At 36.7% G+C, this 17,342-nt stretch overlaps 1 protein-coding gene and 1 pseudogene across 1 annotated transcript in view; one reads left to right on the top strand and one right to left on the bottom strand.

Moving 5' to 3' along the window:
* LOC143902167 (E3 ubiquitin-protein ligase rnf146-like) overlaps window positions 1-17,342 on the bottom strand; it is a 250,938-nt gene that overhangs the window by 138,028 nt on the left and 95,568 nt on the right. The gene's annotated exons all lie outside the window — the stretch shown is intronic.
* Window positions 11,909-13,328, top strand: LOC143902135 (uncharacterized; annotated as a pseudogene).

Genomic DNA, 17,342 nt, shown 5'->3' with positions numbered 1-17,342 from the left:
CGAAAAGTGACAATTGAGCCTGTGCACTTCAAGCTATTTGCCTACTCTATAAAGAAAGAGTAAAATTGCGTTCTATATATAAGTTGGAGTGAAATCGCACTCCATTTGAGTGAAAGGGCACTCTTTTCGAGTGCAGTAGATCAGTGCTTATTAGGAGTGAATTATGTCACTCTACAATTTTGAGTGAAAAATTTTACTCTGTTAGAGTAATATATCAGTCGATTTTTAATGAATCGTAATTCAATATAGCTTTAGAGTGAGATCGTGTCACACTGGCTAGAGTAGCCACTCTAAAAATTTGAGTAAAAATTCACTCCTACCTTATAAGTGCCCGCATTTTCTTAAATTAGAGTGATAACACTCTCTTTTGGAGTGACTATCGCAATTACTCTAATATATTAGTGGCGCAAAACCACTCTATAAGTTTTTTTTGCATTAAATTTTTTTTAATTGGCACGCAGTGTTTTGGAAAATTTATATGTATATATATAGTATATATGCATACAAAAACCAATATGAGGCTGCCAAAAGACCTAGGCTTGGATCGCATGGCTTTGATACTAAATTGATTGTTTATCGTTACGATCCTATTTCTCTTATTTTATTCACGTCGCCCGAGAAAGACGTTTCAAACTATTATTAACCGGTTATTGCGATGAATATTACTACATGCCTCGGTGGTCGAATTGGTACGACACGGAATGAGAGAAGTTCCATCAGGTTCGAACCCTGACTGAAGTAATATTTTTCGCAATAAATTTTTTTACAGTTTTTAGATAATTAAATCAAGTCAATTTAATTCCGGGGAGGGAAGGGGTTTTTAATTCTAACAATTACTGTGTTTTAAGTCCGAAAATTTAATCGGCGCGTAGTGTTTTGGAAAATTTATATGTATAATATATATGTAGTATATATGCATACAGAAACCAATATGAGGCTGCCAAAAGACCTAGGCTTGGATCGCATGGCTTTGTTACTAAATTAAATTTTTCTTAATTTTGATTAAATTTTTTTTAAATACACAGCCTTTTTTTTTTACAGAGCTTTTTTTAAAGATTTATTTCTATTTGATGCCATTTTCTGATATACTTTTTGTAGATAGTCAGGCGCATGTTTTTTTTTGAAAAGTTAAGTTTTAATAGATATGCCTTGTTAAAGTATGTTACAATTATAATGTGTATGTATATGTGCATTAACTCATAAAGCTATTGCACACAAGTTGCGTTTTGCTTCAAAACTTTTTATTAATTATATATGTATAAGTTGTGAAATATAACTATTTTAAAGCTAATAAAACTATGCTTATTATTAATAACACAGAAATTAAAAAGAAAAAGGCCAATGATCGAGCATTAATAGATGTTAAAACATATAATTAATTAACATTTCTACAAACGGAACGTTTCGACTTCACCGAATCTTCTTCAGCCGTAGTATAAAATATCATATTTAGGTTAACATAAATTGTGTACAGGTATTCGTAATTACAGAAATATAAAATTCTTAAATTTATAGAGCCACATCACCGTTCAAGAGCCTGACGAATACATACTGAGTTTTTTTTGTTGCATCTACGAAGTCAAAACCGGAGATAAAATGTAGTCAGCAAAATTACATAATTAATTCCTCCAGTCCATAAGAATTGTTGTTTTTGTCAGGTTGTATGGTCAAAATATAAAAAGGATTTTCTGAAAGGAGATTGTATGTAACTAAATTAATTGTCGTAAGTATGAAATTTTTAAAAAAAGGTAAAAAAAGGCGCCAAGTACACGTATAGTAGTGTATATGTTGTTACCTAAAAAAAAAGAAAGTGGTAGTATTATACCTCAAAAAAACCTAAGTAACAAGTGGTAGATCTTTATATCTCAAAAAATCTCGAAAAAATCTAAGCAGTAGTATCTTTATTTCCAAAAAATTATAACTCAAGTGATACACGTCACAAAATTATGTTTTCTTATCAAAAAGAAAAGTCGCGCTTCAAGTGATCTATTACAATTACAAAAAAGAAATGATATCTGTTTAAATTAGAGCGCCAATTACAGAGAGAACATGTATATTGCGTCAAAAAATAATTGTTGCGCTACTTTGAAAAATCTTTACATTGTGTCAATTAGAAAAGAATGTATGATAACAATTTTATAAGATTAAAAAATTTTATTTAAATTTAACAAGAGAATACAAGATATTTAAATACAAAGTTTACATGTGTATTTTTTAATGGTCACATAGAATTACAGAGGTAACAGTACAAAATACAAATATTTTATTAAAATATTTAATCCAACGAGGGAATACAATTTGTATTTAAATATAAATTTTATATATGTATTTTTCAATAGAATAAAATATTTAATCACAAAGAATTACAAAGGTAACAGTACAAAATAAAAATATTTTATTAAAATACATAAATTTTTCTTGTAAAAAAACTTGGCGCTGTTAGACCTCGAAATTTTAAATAAATAAGGACAACAGTAAATAAAAATAATTCAGAGAAAAATGCGATGGGAGTAATATTAAATGATTATCAGCGTGGATGTGGGAGTGAATGATATGGGTGTGCGTGACGACGCGGACGGCGGATAATGCGGCTTTTAATTAAGTATAGAATAAATGTATTTATTTATTTAAAATTTCGAGGTCTAACAGCGCCAAGTTTTTTTACAAGAAAAATTTATGTATTTTAATAAAATATTTTTATTTTGTACTGTTACCTTTGTAATTCTTTGTGATTAAATATTTTATTCTATTGAAAAATACATATATAAAATTTATATTTAAATACAAATTGTATTCCCTCGTTGGATTAAATATTTTAATAAAATATTTGTATTTTGTACTGTTACCTCTGTAATTCTATGTGACCATTAAAAAATACACATGTAAACTTTGTATTTAAATATCTTGTATTCCCTTGTTAAATTTAAATAAAATTTTTTAATCTTATAAAATTGTTATCATACATTCTTTTCTAATTGACACAATGTAAAGATTTTTCAAAGTAGCGCAACAATTATTTTTTGACGCAATATACATGTTCTCTCTGTAATTGGCGCTCTAATTTAAACAGATATCATTTCTTTTTTGTAATTGTAATAGATCACTTGAAGCGCGACTTTTCTTTTTGATAAGAAAACATAATTTTGTGACGTGTATCACTTGAGTTATAATTTTTTGGAAATAAAGATACTACTGCTTAGATTTTTTCGAGATTTTTTGAGATATAAAGATCTACCACTTGTTACTTAGGTTTTTTTGAGGTATAATACTACCACTTTCTTTTTTTTTAGGTAACAACATATACACTACTATACGTGTACTTGGCGCCTTTTTTTACCTTTTTTTAAAAAAGGTAATTTTGTGCGGATATTACGCCTTTTTGTAGTATATTACGCATTGTATAAACAGTATGTACAGGATAAAGCTATTTTGAGGTATAATACTACCACTTTGTTTTTTTCGAGGTAACAACATAACAGGGTAACAACATAATACATATACACTACTATGCGTGTACTTGGCGCTCTTTTTTACCTTTTTTTTAAAAAGGTAATTTTGTACGGATATCACGCCATTTTGTAGTGTTACGCATCTTAATCTTATAAACAATATATCTTATAATTTTATAAACAGTATATAATACAAGGTATGAAGCTAAAAGTGTTACGGACTATTATTTCTAAAAAAAAACAACAATTTAATATTTTGCTTAGTTTTTTTAAAATAATAATCTGTAACCCTTTTAGTTGTACACCTTGTATAAATTTTTCAATTTCAACATAAAACATAATCGCAATAAAGCATGATTAATGTTAATAAGTCGTTAACTGTAAAATTCTTTATTTATTTTTATTTGCGTGTCTTACTGAATGTTGTTCGCAACTGTATATGTATGTACCGATATCTTCAGGTATCGATATTTTTGATAATTATTTTTACGTCAGACATAATTTTAATTCATCCAATTTTTATTATGTCTAGACATAATTTTTGTCCAATTTTTATTATGTCTAAACATAATTTTAATTTAGCAATTTTTATTATGTCATGACAATTCTAATTCTGCCGCTAGGGAAATTTTAAGTCGATTCTTATGAATCAAGTTTGAATTCAATGTCTAGGTGTCCCAGGTTGCTAATGACGAGGTCCACATAGTGCGCTCTATAGTTTTCGGTGTACAGGTGTATTAATACCTTGAATTCAATGGCCACGTGTTCCAAGTTGCCGATGACGAGGTCCACATAGTGCGCTTCGTAGTTTTTAGTGCCTACATGTATTAATACCTCGAATTCGATATCTACGTGTCCTACATTGGGTGCGTTCAGCCGATACTCCTCTAGCCTAGCAATCGTGAGCAGACGCTCGTTTTCGCTCGTTTCCTCTCTTTTGACCTAATGGATTAAAAAGAGAGGAAACGAGCGAAAACGAGCGACTGCTCACAATTGCTAGGCTAGCGGAGTATCGGCTGAACGCACCCATTCAGATTTAAAGTTATTAATACCCCTAGACACCAAAAACTATGAAGCGCATTATGTGGACCTCGTCATCGGCAACCTGGAACACGTAGACATCGAATTTGAGGTATTAATACCTAGACACCAAAAACTACCGAGCGCGCTATCTGGACCTCGTCATCAGCAACCTGGGACACCTAAACATCGAATTCAAGGTATTAATACACGTAGACACCGAAAACTACGGAGCTCACTATCTAGACATCGTCATCGGCAACCTGGAACACTTAGACATCGCATTCAACGTATTATTACACCTGGACACCGAAAACTACGAAGCGCACTATGTGGACCTCGTCATCGGCAACCTGAGACACGTAGACATTGAATTGAACGTATTCTTACACCTGGACACCGAAAACTATGAAGCGCACTATGTGGACTTCGTCATCGGCAACTTGAGACACGTAGACATCGCATTCAACGTATTATTACACCTGGACACCGAAAACTACGAAGCGCACTATGTGGACCTCATCATCGGCAACCTGGGACACCTAGACATCGAATTCAACGTACGATTACACCTGGACACCGAAAACTACCGAGCGCGCTATCTGGACCTCGTCATCAGCAACCTGGGACACCTAAACATCGAATTCAAGGTATTAATACACGTAGACACCGAAAACTACGGAGCTCACTATCTAGACATCGTCATCGGCAACCTGGAACACTTAGACATCGCATTCAACGTATTATTACACCTGGACACCGAAAACTACGAAGCGCACTATGTGGACCTCGTCATCGGCAACCTGAGACACGTAGACATTGAATTCAACGTATTCTTACACCTGGACACCAAAAACTATGAAGCGCACTATGTGGACTTCGTCATCGGCAACCTGGAACACTTAGACATCGCATTCAACGTATTATTACACCTGGACACCGAAAACTACGAAGCGCACTATGTGGACCTCGTCATCGGCAACCTGGGACACCTAAACATCGAATTCAACGTACGATTATACCTGGACACCAAAAACTATGAAGCGCACTATCTGGGTCCCGTCATCGGCAACCTGGGACACGTGGACATCAAATTCAAGGTATTAATACACGTAGACACCGAAAACTACGGAGCGCACTATGTGGACCTTGTCATCGGCAACCTGGAACACCTAGACATCGAATTCAACGTACGATTACACCTGGACACCGAAAACTACGGAGCGCACTATGAGGACATCGTCATCGGCAACCTGGGACACGTGGACATCGAATTCAAGATATTAATATTCGTAGACACCGAAAACTACGGAAGCGCACTATGTGGACCTCGTCATCGGCAACCTGGGACACCTAGATATCGAATTCAACGTACGATTACACATGGACACCGAAAACTCTGAAGCGCACTATCTGGATCCTGTCATCAGCAACCTGGGACACGTGGACATCGAATTCAAGGTATTAATACACGTAGACACCGAAAACTACGGAGCGCACTATGAGGACCTCGTCATCGGCAACCTGGGACACGTAGACATCGAGTTCAACGTGTTATTACACCTGGACACCGAAAACTATGAAGCGCACTATCTGGACCTCGTCATCGGCAACCTGGGATACCTAGACATCGAATTCAAGCTTAATTCATAAGAATCGACTTGAAAATTCCCTAGCGGCATTTTCTGCCAAGCGTAGAGAATCTTCTTTTCCGTTAACTCAATATATATTATTTATATATATACCTAATTTACCTAAATAGAAATCTTCCTTCTGACCGATAAGTCTATCGACCTAATTTCGAAATACGCGCGCGATATCGAAACTGGCGATACCTGCGCCGCCAGCGTCGAAAAAGTGAAAGTGACGTTTCTGATTATGACGTCATCATATCAGACGTCGGCGTTAGAAGTAGAAGAAGTATCTTAATAAAAAATTTTCACATTTGGACTTTGCGTCGCAATATCTCCGCTCGTAGGGCACGTAGCGGAATATTATGAGAGAAACCCCCCCCTAATTGGACCCCAAGCTATCGATCAAGCCTACTTAGAACTTGATCCGTTCACTCGTTATCGAGATCTCAACATCTCGGGTACTCGCAACCCGTCGCGTCGCGTAAAAGAGTCACGGTCGGTCTCGCTCCGCGTGTACTTGGCGCGAGACACTACCGTGTCTCTTGATCCGTTAAAACTTACATGTATTTGCGATGCAATGCTTTTTCTCGTGTTGCGGATGTCAAATGACTGCGCAAATTGTCGGGGCAAACAGGGTAATTGTTTAGATGGGGGGGGGGGATCACCTTGGATATTTTAGTATGTTGTCAAGGCACCCTCCTGAGTGACCTTCAGAAGGTTTCAGCCCGCGCTCGTTATTCGTTAAAAAGTTATTAACAAAAAAATTGTCGTAAGTATGAAATCCGTTAAAACTTACATGTATTTGCGATGCAATGCTTTTTCTCGTGTTGCGGATGTCAAATGACTGCGCAAATTGTCGGGGCAAACAGGGTAATTGTTTAGATGGGGGGGGGGATCACCTTGGATATTTTAGTATGTTGTCAAGGCACCCTCCTGAGTGACCTTCAGAAGGTTTCAGCCCGCGCTCGTTATTCGTTAAAAAGTTATTAACAAAAAAAGTTTGGAAAATATAGCAGTTATTTTGAGTACCAATAGACATAAATAATTGATATTTATGTGGAAATAGTATATGTATGAACAAAGAAAAATTATTTAAAGTAGTGAATTGTTGATATATTAAAAGGAAAGTTATTTAAAATAGAGAATAGAGAGTATGTACTTTTAAAGAGCGTCAACTAACCTATGTAGGTTAGTGACGCGCTTTAAACAGTTAAATACTTTTAAAGCGCGTCACTAACTTACATAGGTTAGTTGACGCGCTTTAAACAGTTAAATACTTTTAAAGCGCGTCACTAACCTACATAGGTTAGTTGACGCGCTTTAAACACTTAAATATTTTTAAAGCGCGTCACTAAACCACATAGGTTCCCAGGTAGCAAGCACTCGTCATTTTGACGTCAATTGACGTCAAAAGTCTGTCATTTTAACGTCTTTTGACGTTAACTCGGGAAAAAATGGAAGAGATCTGAACAGATCTCATCAGATCCGATCCACTCAGATGGTTTGATCAAAATATTGGCCCTATCTGATCAGATCCAATCAGACATGAGTAGATCTGATCCGATCCTAGAGGATAGAGTCAGATATGTAACGAGAATAATATAATCTATTATATCTGCTCAGATCCAATCAGACATGAGTACATCTGATCCAATCCAGTGTCCATCCACTGCAGAAAATTGTTGTTTTCAAATGTTATTTTTTAAATGTGCCACTTTATTATAAAAGTGGACTCTACGATACCAAAGTTGTGCCGTTCCACGATTTACATAACTTGGCGCAACTTAGCACGACACTGCCGTGTCTGATACCGTTCTTATACCACTGTTCATCAAATTTTAAATACAAGAATCAAATTTCGTCGGATGCCATCTATCGGATACTTTGAGATGCAACATTATGATCTGATTATATATAATCTTATATGACTATATAAGTTTATATGTAATTATATTATTTTATCAGTTTAAATTATAAGGTATGTTTGCAAAATAATTTAAAAGATTTATGTTTTATATATACATATACACATTAATCTTTTAAATTTATCTATTATTAATTAATTTTGCACGGTACTTTTTTAATAGAATATTTATAATAAATTCTAAATATGGTGTCAAAATTAACAATTATATTATTAAATATTGGCAGAGATTATATTTATTATATATAATGTTAATGTTTTTCAAAAAATTGAGAAAACTGTTTTTAATATAAAAATTAATTGATTTTTTGACCAAAAATCATTTAAAATAAGTTTCCCTTTTAATATTAATATTATTAGTTAATATATTATATTTGATATAATAATGTCCAACATTGAGTGTAAAAATTAATAATGGACGATTTAAGAACGAAATTTTTATAAGTTTTATACTGGTGAGATCTGCTCAGATCCGGCAAGATCGGAAGAGATTTGATTGGATTAGCAACACAACTTTGTAAGCTAAGATTGGACTTATCTGGTGAGATCAAGATATGTCTGACTAGGTCTGCTCAGATCCGACAAGATCTGAGGCATAATGTCTGCTCGTACTTCAGGAGATCTGAAGCAATCAGATAATGTCCGATTAGATCGGAAGAGATCCGATTGGATTTGCGATTCAATATCGAACGGCAGCAATGTTCAGATCTGGTGAGATCGGATTAAAGTTCAGCATATCTGGCTGCATGTGATTAAATATGGCCATGCAGATCTGGCGAGATAAAATTGTATCCAATTAGATCTGATTTTACTTGAATTTCAGATCTCGTTGTATCTCATTTTATCAAATTAGACATGGTCAGATTTCTTCCATTTTTTCCTGGGAATTGACGTCAAAATGATGAGTGCTTGCTACCTGGGTTAGTTGACGCGCTTTAAACACTTAAATACTTTTAAAGCGCGTCACTAACCTATAATAAAGTATTCTCTGCTTTAACAAAAAGACTTCAATTTATCAACAATTTACTGCTTTAAATGTTGTGTTTTGGTAAAACAGCGACTTTCTCGCGAAATAAAGTATTCTCTGCTTAAAAAAAAACGTTATATTAGTCATTTATGCCTTCCAATACTCAAAATAACTGCTATATTTTCCAAACTTTTTGTTAATAACTTTTTAACGAATAACGAGCGCGGGCTGAAACCTTATGAAGGTCACTCAGGAGGGTGACCTTGACAACATACTAAATTATCAAGGTCATCCAAGGTGATCCCCCCATCTAAACAATTACCGTCAAGTATGCTAAAATATAAGTCAGCAAGAAATTCTGTGTCTGTATTAAAATTGATCCCATTTTTTTGTTCCTTGATGTGTAACATCTCTGATATAAGTTTCCTATAAAAATTTGGTTCAAAATCGAGTATCACTGTATTGTCCAATCGAAAGTGTGATTGAATTTTGTATGTATGTATGTATGTGTTTATTGTATTTCCCCTCAGGGTTTACAAAGCGTTTTTAAACGAGGAACGTACCCAAACCTCTTACAAACGTTCCCCTTTATTCATTTCCTGGCCTTTTGCGACCTCACAATAACTCTTTTTCCCTTCCCTTATCCCTCTCCTCTTCCTTCCCGACTTCGTTCGTCTCCCTCCACCTCTTCCTGTCTCATCTCTTCCTTCCTGTCTGTCTCCTGCCCTGTGGTCTGTTGGTCCTCTTCCCCGCTCCTGTGGAGTTTCTCCTCCGTCTCTCTCGTGCTCTCCTCCACCTCCTACCTCCTCTCACTCCTGCTCTCCTCCTCTCCTCCACTCTCTCTCCTATTCTAATTTCCCCTCCCTCTCTCTCTCTCTCTTATCCTCGCCTCCACCTATCTGTCCTCCGCTATCTTTACCCTTCGCCTCTTTCTTGCTTTCCTTCTATCCTCTAGCACCCTCCCCTTCTCCTCCTCCTCCCGTTCCTAGCCCTCAACGTTACCCCTCCCCTTTATACCTCCTCCCATTTTCCCTCCTCCTCCTCCTTCCATTCTATCTCCCTTCCATCCACCCACCGTCTCCTGTTTTCCACCCTCGCTCTTCTTCCCTTGTCCCTCTCTTCCTTCGCCTTCTCCAACATCCTCCACCTTGTTCTCCTTTCTTCCATCGACAGGTCCTCGTCCACCCCAATCCCCCACCTCTGCCTAACCTCTCCAACTCTTCCCAGCAACTCTGCCCTCTCCCTCTCATTCTCCATCTCCACTATCAAAACCTCTCTCCCTCCTTCCCCTTTCCTTTCCCAGACCCTTCTAATCTTTGGCTCTTTCCCCAGTACCTTCTCTGCTATCCGTACCATCATGCCCCTCCTTTCTTCCGCGTCTCTTCCATCCAACCCTCTCCATACTACATTCTTCTTTCTTCTCTCCTTTTGCTCTCTCTCTTCCTCCAGCCTCTTTACTCTCTCCTTTAGTCTCCTCGCCTTCTCTTCCTCTTCCTTCCTCTTTCTCTCCATCTCCTCCCTCGGCCCTTCTCCTTTCTCCCTACCTTTCCTCTTCTCCAGATCCTCGCTTCTCCGCTTCTCCAATCTCCAGCCTTCCCCCTGACCAAGCATCCTCTCCCTCTCCTGTGATTGAATTTTGTAATGTGTTCGGAAATCACAGAATACTTTGATGAATTTGTTTTGATGTTGTTTTTGTGTTTATTTAATCTAGTTAAGTTGTCGTTTTGTCTGTCCTACGTATAAAGCACTGCAATCTTTACACGATATTTTGTATATTACATTATTGTTCAAAATTCCGGGATTTTAGTCTTTTTGTGCCTTGACAAACCTGCCAAGATTATTTAAAACTCTGTATCCTATTATATGCTTTTCGTTGTTAAGTAAATGGGCAGCTTTGTTAGATGTTTTTTTATAAACGAGGTGACTATGAATTTTTTACTCTGCACCGTGTCGTCGCTATGTTGACTTAATGATTCAATTTCATTTATGTGTTTAAGCTTACTGTTAAGGGGGGAATCTACTTTAATAGGTCAAAAAAATCGATTTTTTTTGCATAAATAAATAGTATAAGGTTTCAAGAATATATTCCCAAAGTATTATCGTCAAACTCGTAAAATTGACAAAACTACAGCTCTTTTTAGTGAGGCGCGCGGAGGGACGTACGCTATACTGGCTTCGCAGCGTTCTCGGTTCTATTATTGCGGGAACAAAATAATCCTATATACCCGCTAGACCTACAACTATTTTATTTGACCCTATAGTGTTTATATTTATGTGTTTGTGCTTCGAAATGTCGGCTTGTACGGACATAAAAGTAAAATCATGCCTCGCAAAAGTTAAAAGAACGGTTTTCGTCACTCAAGACCACGAAAAAGATTGTTTCAAGGAAATCAGTTTACTGCTGAAACGGAAACTGCATCAACGAGTAATGCGGCTAAAAAATTGAAGACTGCGGATGATGATTATTATTATAAGTCTAACTCACGGCTATGGCATTATTGAATTTTTCACTGTTTTTAGTGCTTTGACTCAAATGCTAATTTGTAAAAATTGCAAGAAAAATGTAACTTTTGGTGAAACGGGAAGTCGCGGATTAGGATTCAAAATAGCTGTTACTTGCTCATGTGATGTTCGGAAGATCGATTCAGGCCCTTTTATTAACAGTGCCTTCGAAATTAATAGAAGAATAATATTTGTCATGAGATTGTTGGGAGTCTGCAAAGAAGGCATAAATTTGTTCTGTGGTCTCATGGATATGTGCCAAAATTTCCATTATAAAGTATATTATGCCTCTGTAGAAAACATTTATACTGCATCCAAAGGTGTCTTCCATACATTGTGCCATAAATCCGTCAAAGAAGAAATAGAAGTAAACATGCAAAAAGGAAAGCCATCGCAAAATTTGATCGTTTCCGGTGATGGAACATGGAAAAAGCGTGGTTTTTCATCTTTATTTGGTGTAACAACGCTCATAGGACAAAACACTGGAAAGATAATTGATCTCGTCGTAAAAAACAGCCATTGCCAATCCTGTATTTTTTGAAAAAACAAAAGGGCACTGTAGAATATTCCGAGTGGTTTGAAGATCACAAAGAAACGTGCTCCATCAACCATTCTGGATCTTCCGGAAAAATGGAAGTGGATTCAATGAAAGAGATGTTTTCCAGATCTGAAGAACAGTTTGGCGTAAGATATTGCAATTATATCGGCGATGGCAACTCTAAAACTTTTAAAACCCTTATGGATTTACAACCCTACGGCGAGGATATAACATTGAAGAAACATGAATGTGTTGGGCACGTCGAAAAAAGAATGGGCACTCGCCTGAGAAATATAAAGAAAGCGGCGAAACTCGGAGGAAAAGGAAAACTGACGGACACACTAATAAAAAAATTGACAAAATATTACGGATTAGCAATAAGAAGACATCCGGATTTGGTTGAAGAGATGAAAAAAGCCATCATGGCTACTTATTATCACTTATGCTCAACCGATGAAAAACCACAACACGAATACTGTCCAACGGGGTGTGAAAGTTGGTGCAAATAGCGAGTAGCAGAAGCGACTGGGAAACTAGCTGAATTTGAACACCCACCTGCTTTTCACAAGGATGTTCAAGAGCAATTGTTGTCGATTTATCAAGATTTGTCCATGGATGATCTATTGAAAAGATGCTTAGGCGCCAGGCGGATATACGCAGAATTCAAACAAAAGTTTCAATGCAAGTCTGTGGCGTCTGGCACTAAAACATCTTCACTGCGGCGCAAAAACAATTGAAATTTCTGCATATTTTGCTACTGCGATCTTCAATGAAGGGTACTACCATATTTTAAAAATAATGGAAGCAATGGGCATTGTGATCGGACAACATACCAAGGGATTCGTAGATTCACAGAATGACAAACGACTGCGGAGAGCAGAAATTCGTACTTGGGAGAACACGAAAGAAGCTCGAACAGCCAACAGAATGCAGAAAACTGCCCAACAGGAGTTATACGAGAAAGAGGAAGGCATGTTGTATGGGCCCGGAATAGCGGATTGAACATTATTTCATTGTAAGTATCGTGAAAACATCAAGAACTTCATTTCTATATTTAAGTACGACTCTTCTGACCCGCCATTTTAAATCCGCCATTTTGAATTTTAAAAATCTGATATCAGATTTGGATTCAGCGACCTCAAAAACCTTTATACTGAAATTTGCATGCATTTTTACGTGTTTTTTTGGCTGAGAGCAAAAAAATAAACTTTAAACGCGTTTTTCTCAAAACCACTTTTTCCAACTTTGCGTACAAGATAACTCAAAAAGTAATCACTCAAATAACTTTCGCCAAGCATGACTCGATTCCTTACAATTTTCTCCAGGGATTGAACCTACGTTTACATTTTAATATTTATTTATAATCTTTTTATCAACAACAGAAGATCGATTTTTTGATAAAAAATATGTCACTTTTCTTACAATTGCTGTAATTTCTGCAATTTTTCATATTTTTATTTGCAAATAAGTTCAATCCCTGCGTAATTGATTAAGCTTTAAAAAACATTTTTATTTTTTGCTTTCAGATTACCCAGCTCGTTGCTACACTGTACGCAGCTAACCGTTGTGCTACCAACATTGCGCTACAAAATTGTCCGTCAATATAATAAAAATTAACGTAACTAAAAAAAATATTCTTTTTTTTTTTTTTTAAATGTTTTTCCATATTCCAAAAATATTAATCCAATATCACTTATAGTTTCCTTGAAAAAAATTCCCCAAAAATCATCATTTTTCAGCCGGCTAAAGTAGATTCCCCCCTTAAGAAGATATTTTAATCTCAGATTGACTTTCCTGAAGATTAATTCGAGAGGATACCCATTGTTCAGTAAAATGTTGACGATTATTTCCAAATTTTTTGTGTGGTACATGGGGTGGGACAGTAGGATAGCTCTGTCGACTAAACTGAATATTGTACCTATCTTGTGACAATCCGGGTAATCCGAGTGGTAAGAAAGATATCTACCAGAAGAGATTTTCTTTTGATACCAATCTATGTATAAAGTATTATCAATAACGTGCAGAGATAGATCCAAGAAATTCAAACTGCGATCGATCTCATATTCCACAGTGAACTTTAGTCTCTCGTGATAATTAACTGTTAAAAATGTCTACGATGTCTTGTATTATATCAGAGGGTACTGCCATTATTATGTCGTCAACATAACGACGATAAAAAGTCAAAGCTAATCTGATCAATCTCAGTGATGTTTTCTCTAGGTCTTGCATCACGACGTCAGCAACGATCGAGGATAATAGCGATCCCATTGGTGCACCGTAGGTTTTCCTGTATATCACGTTATTGAAAGTGAAATATGTGGATGTTAAAACAAACTCAAGAGTTAATAAAAATTCTTTTTTTGGTATTTTTGTTTTTTTATTTATGTATTGCCAACGGTTGCTAACCCCTTTGATTGCAAAATTCAGAGGAATGTTGATGAACAATGACGTTACATCTAATGAGACCAAGACATCCGAACTAGAGATTTTTTTGTTAGAAAGTTCTCTGTATAGATCGAAACTATTATCTACGTAACCAACCGCATGGGGAATGCTTTCCGAGATTATATCATGCAGATATCTGGCGAAGGCTTATAAAGCTGTGTTTACGGATAAGACTATAATTCTAAAAGGGTGATTCTCTTTATGAATCTTCGGGAGACCATATGCTTTAAGTAGAAGAGAATCGCTAGACCGGAGTTTATACAAATCTTGTTTAGAAATGTAATCCTTTTCTGGTGCCATATTTTTAATAAGTTATTCAATTTATTTTCTATTTGTTTTGACGTATTTTTGGTGACTACCGTGTACGTATTGGTATCATTTAACATATTTTCAATTTTTTGTACATTAGATGTTTTTATTTAAAGCTACTGTGACGTTACCTTTGTCACTCCTTGTGAAAATAATATCATAATTTTCAGTACAGAACCGTTGGGTCGTTTTTTGTATTAAAAATAATCTATTGCTGAGATTGTATCACTAGTCGGTTTCGTATGTAAGAAATTATGGAATTGTGGGATGACAAGATTACGTATTTTAATAAGGTTTTTTATATTGTGGTAAAGAAAAGGACAATTAAGTAAATTTCAACAAGTTGTACAAAAGAGATTTGAACAAAATATAAATAAATTAAACTGTGTTATTAACAAAAATAAAAATAAATAACTACGTTCATACAAATATAAAAATTAAAAAAATTAATATATTATTGACACGCTATTAACATATTAACCCTTGGTTGTCACACGGGGTCAAAGTGACTCCAGACTATTTCTTTGATTAAAGTAACATATCTTAAGAGCATACTACGCAAAATTTTGAATAAGAAACATTGAAACACTTAATTAAACTGTTATAGTTTTTAAACAGCAGTTGCTTGAAAATTAGTTGTAGTCCAGTCAAATTAGACATTTGAGCTCGGAAGTGAAGCGGGATCAATAAAACCTTTTTAAGGTTGTTGGGTGGATGTAGAAGAGCTTATTTCTGAGTTGTCGGGTTAATCGGACTGGGTTTTTAAGGGGGGAAAGGGGGAATGAAAAATTTTGTTTTTTCGCAATAACTCGGCGAATTTTGACCGTACATGATTTACTAACCTCTCATTTTGTAGCTCTTTTAAAGCCCTACAATTTATTTCGTGAAGAACCTAACCTAAAATCAATATTTGTCTACATTAAATGTTACATTTTAAATTAAGTAAGTAATTAATGTTAATATTTTAAATTTTATATGTGATGTTTTAATATAATATTCAAATTTAATATCAAAATGTAATATTGAAATATAATTTTTACATTTCATAGAACTCGACAAATATTGATTTTAGGTTAGGGTCTTCACGAAAACTATGAAGCGCATTATCTGGATCCCGTCATCGGCAACCTGGGACACGTGGACATCGAATTCAAGATATTAATACACGTAGACACCGAAAACTACGGAGCGCACTATGTGGACCTCGTCATCGGCAACCTGGGACACGTAGACATCGCATTCAACGTATTATTACACCTAGACACGGAAAACTACGAAGCGCACTATGTGGACCTCGTCATCGGCAACCTGGGACACGTGGACATCGAATTCAAGGTATTAATACACGTAGACACCGAAAACTACGGAGCGCACTATGTGGACCTCGTCATCGGCAACCTGAGACACCTAGACATCGAATTCAACGTACGATTACACCTGGACACCGAAAACTATGAAGCGCACTATCTGGATCCCGTCATCGGCAACCTGGGACACGTGAACATCGAATTCAAGGTATTAATACACGTAGACACCGAAAACTACGGAACGCACTATGTGGATTTTGTCATCGGCAACCTGGGACACCCTAGACATCGCATTCAACGTACGATTACACCTGGACACCGAAAACTATGAAGCGCATTATCTGGATCCCGTCATCGGCAACCTGGGACACGTGGACATCGAATTCAAGATATTAATACACGTAGATACCGAAAACTACGAAGCGCACTGTGTGGACCTCGTCATCGGCAACCTGGGACACGTGGACATCGAATTCAAGGTATTAATACACGTTACGACGACGACGACGATGTCCTCACGGTCTCGCCGGCCGTGGAAGAGCGCGCCGTCGCTTTCTTCACTATAATCTCTATCAATATTCGCGATACTGCTCTCCGAAACCCCGATGGTAGCTCGACTGAGTATTTTAGAGATGTTATGTTGGGCGCCAGGTGCGATTCCTCGCACCACGATTCACGAGATCGCAGTATTTCTCAGGCGTGGGCTTCTTTGATCAACCGCGGATGGAATAGGAGAGGGAGCGTAGCGCAATCATCACACTCAAATACATAAAACATTAAATTATATTTCGGTTAAGGCAGATAACAAGTGGACGATAGCGAGTTCCACGGCGAACAAGCAGAATTCGAGTACACGCCACGTGTCACCCCACGAGCGCGATACTCATTCCGTCGCTGAGCTGCACGGCAATCCCGATTGAATTCGCACAAAAGTATTCCCCGACATAAGTTGCAGCGAATTCCACCCGGACGGTCAAACGCGAGGTGCTAACAAATAACCAACGCAATCTCCCTTAACAATTACGCAATTTCCCTACGGTCTACCGCGACAACGCCGGGGATCTTCTCTCCCCTCGAAACGCACGAATGGCCCCACCCGTTAACTCGACACAACCGTGGGCCGTTAATCCCGATGAAACGCACGTATAGCTACTTACAAATGGCCTGAACTTAACCGGCAACGATAACTACGAGGCTCTCTCACGCGCGAGAGCCACTTCTCAAAACTACGGCACGGTTAAGCCAAC

The sequence above is a fragment of the Temnothorax americanus genome, unplaced genomic scaffold (genome assembly GCF_048541705.1).
Source record: "Temnothorax americanus isolate GAGA-0224 unplaced genomic scaffold, ASM4854170v1 Scaffold38, whole genome shotgun sequence".
Lineage (NCBI taxonomy): Eukaryota > Metazoa > Arthropoda > Insecta > Hymenoptera > Formicidae > Temnothorax > Temnothorax americanus.
The sequence above is the reverse complement of the archived record's forward strand: the minus strand, read 5'-3'. Positions and strand labels throughout refer to the sequence as shown.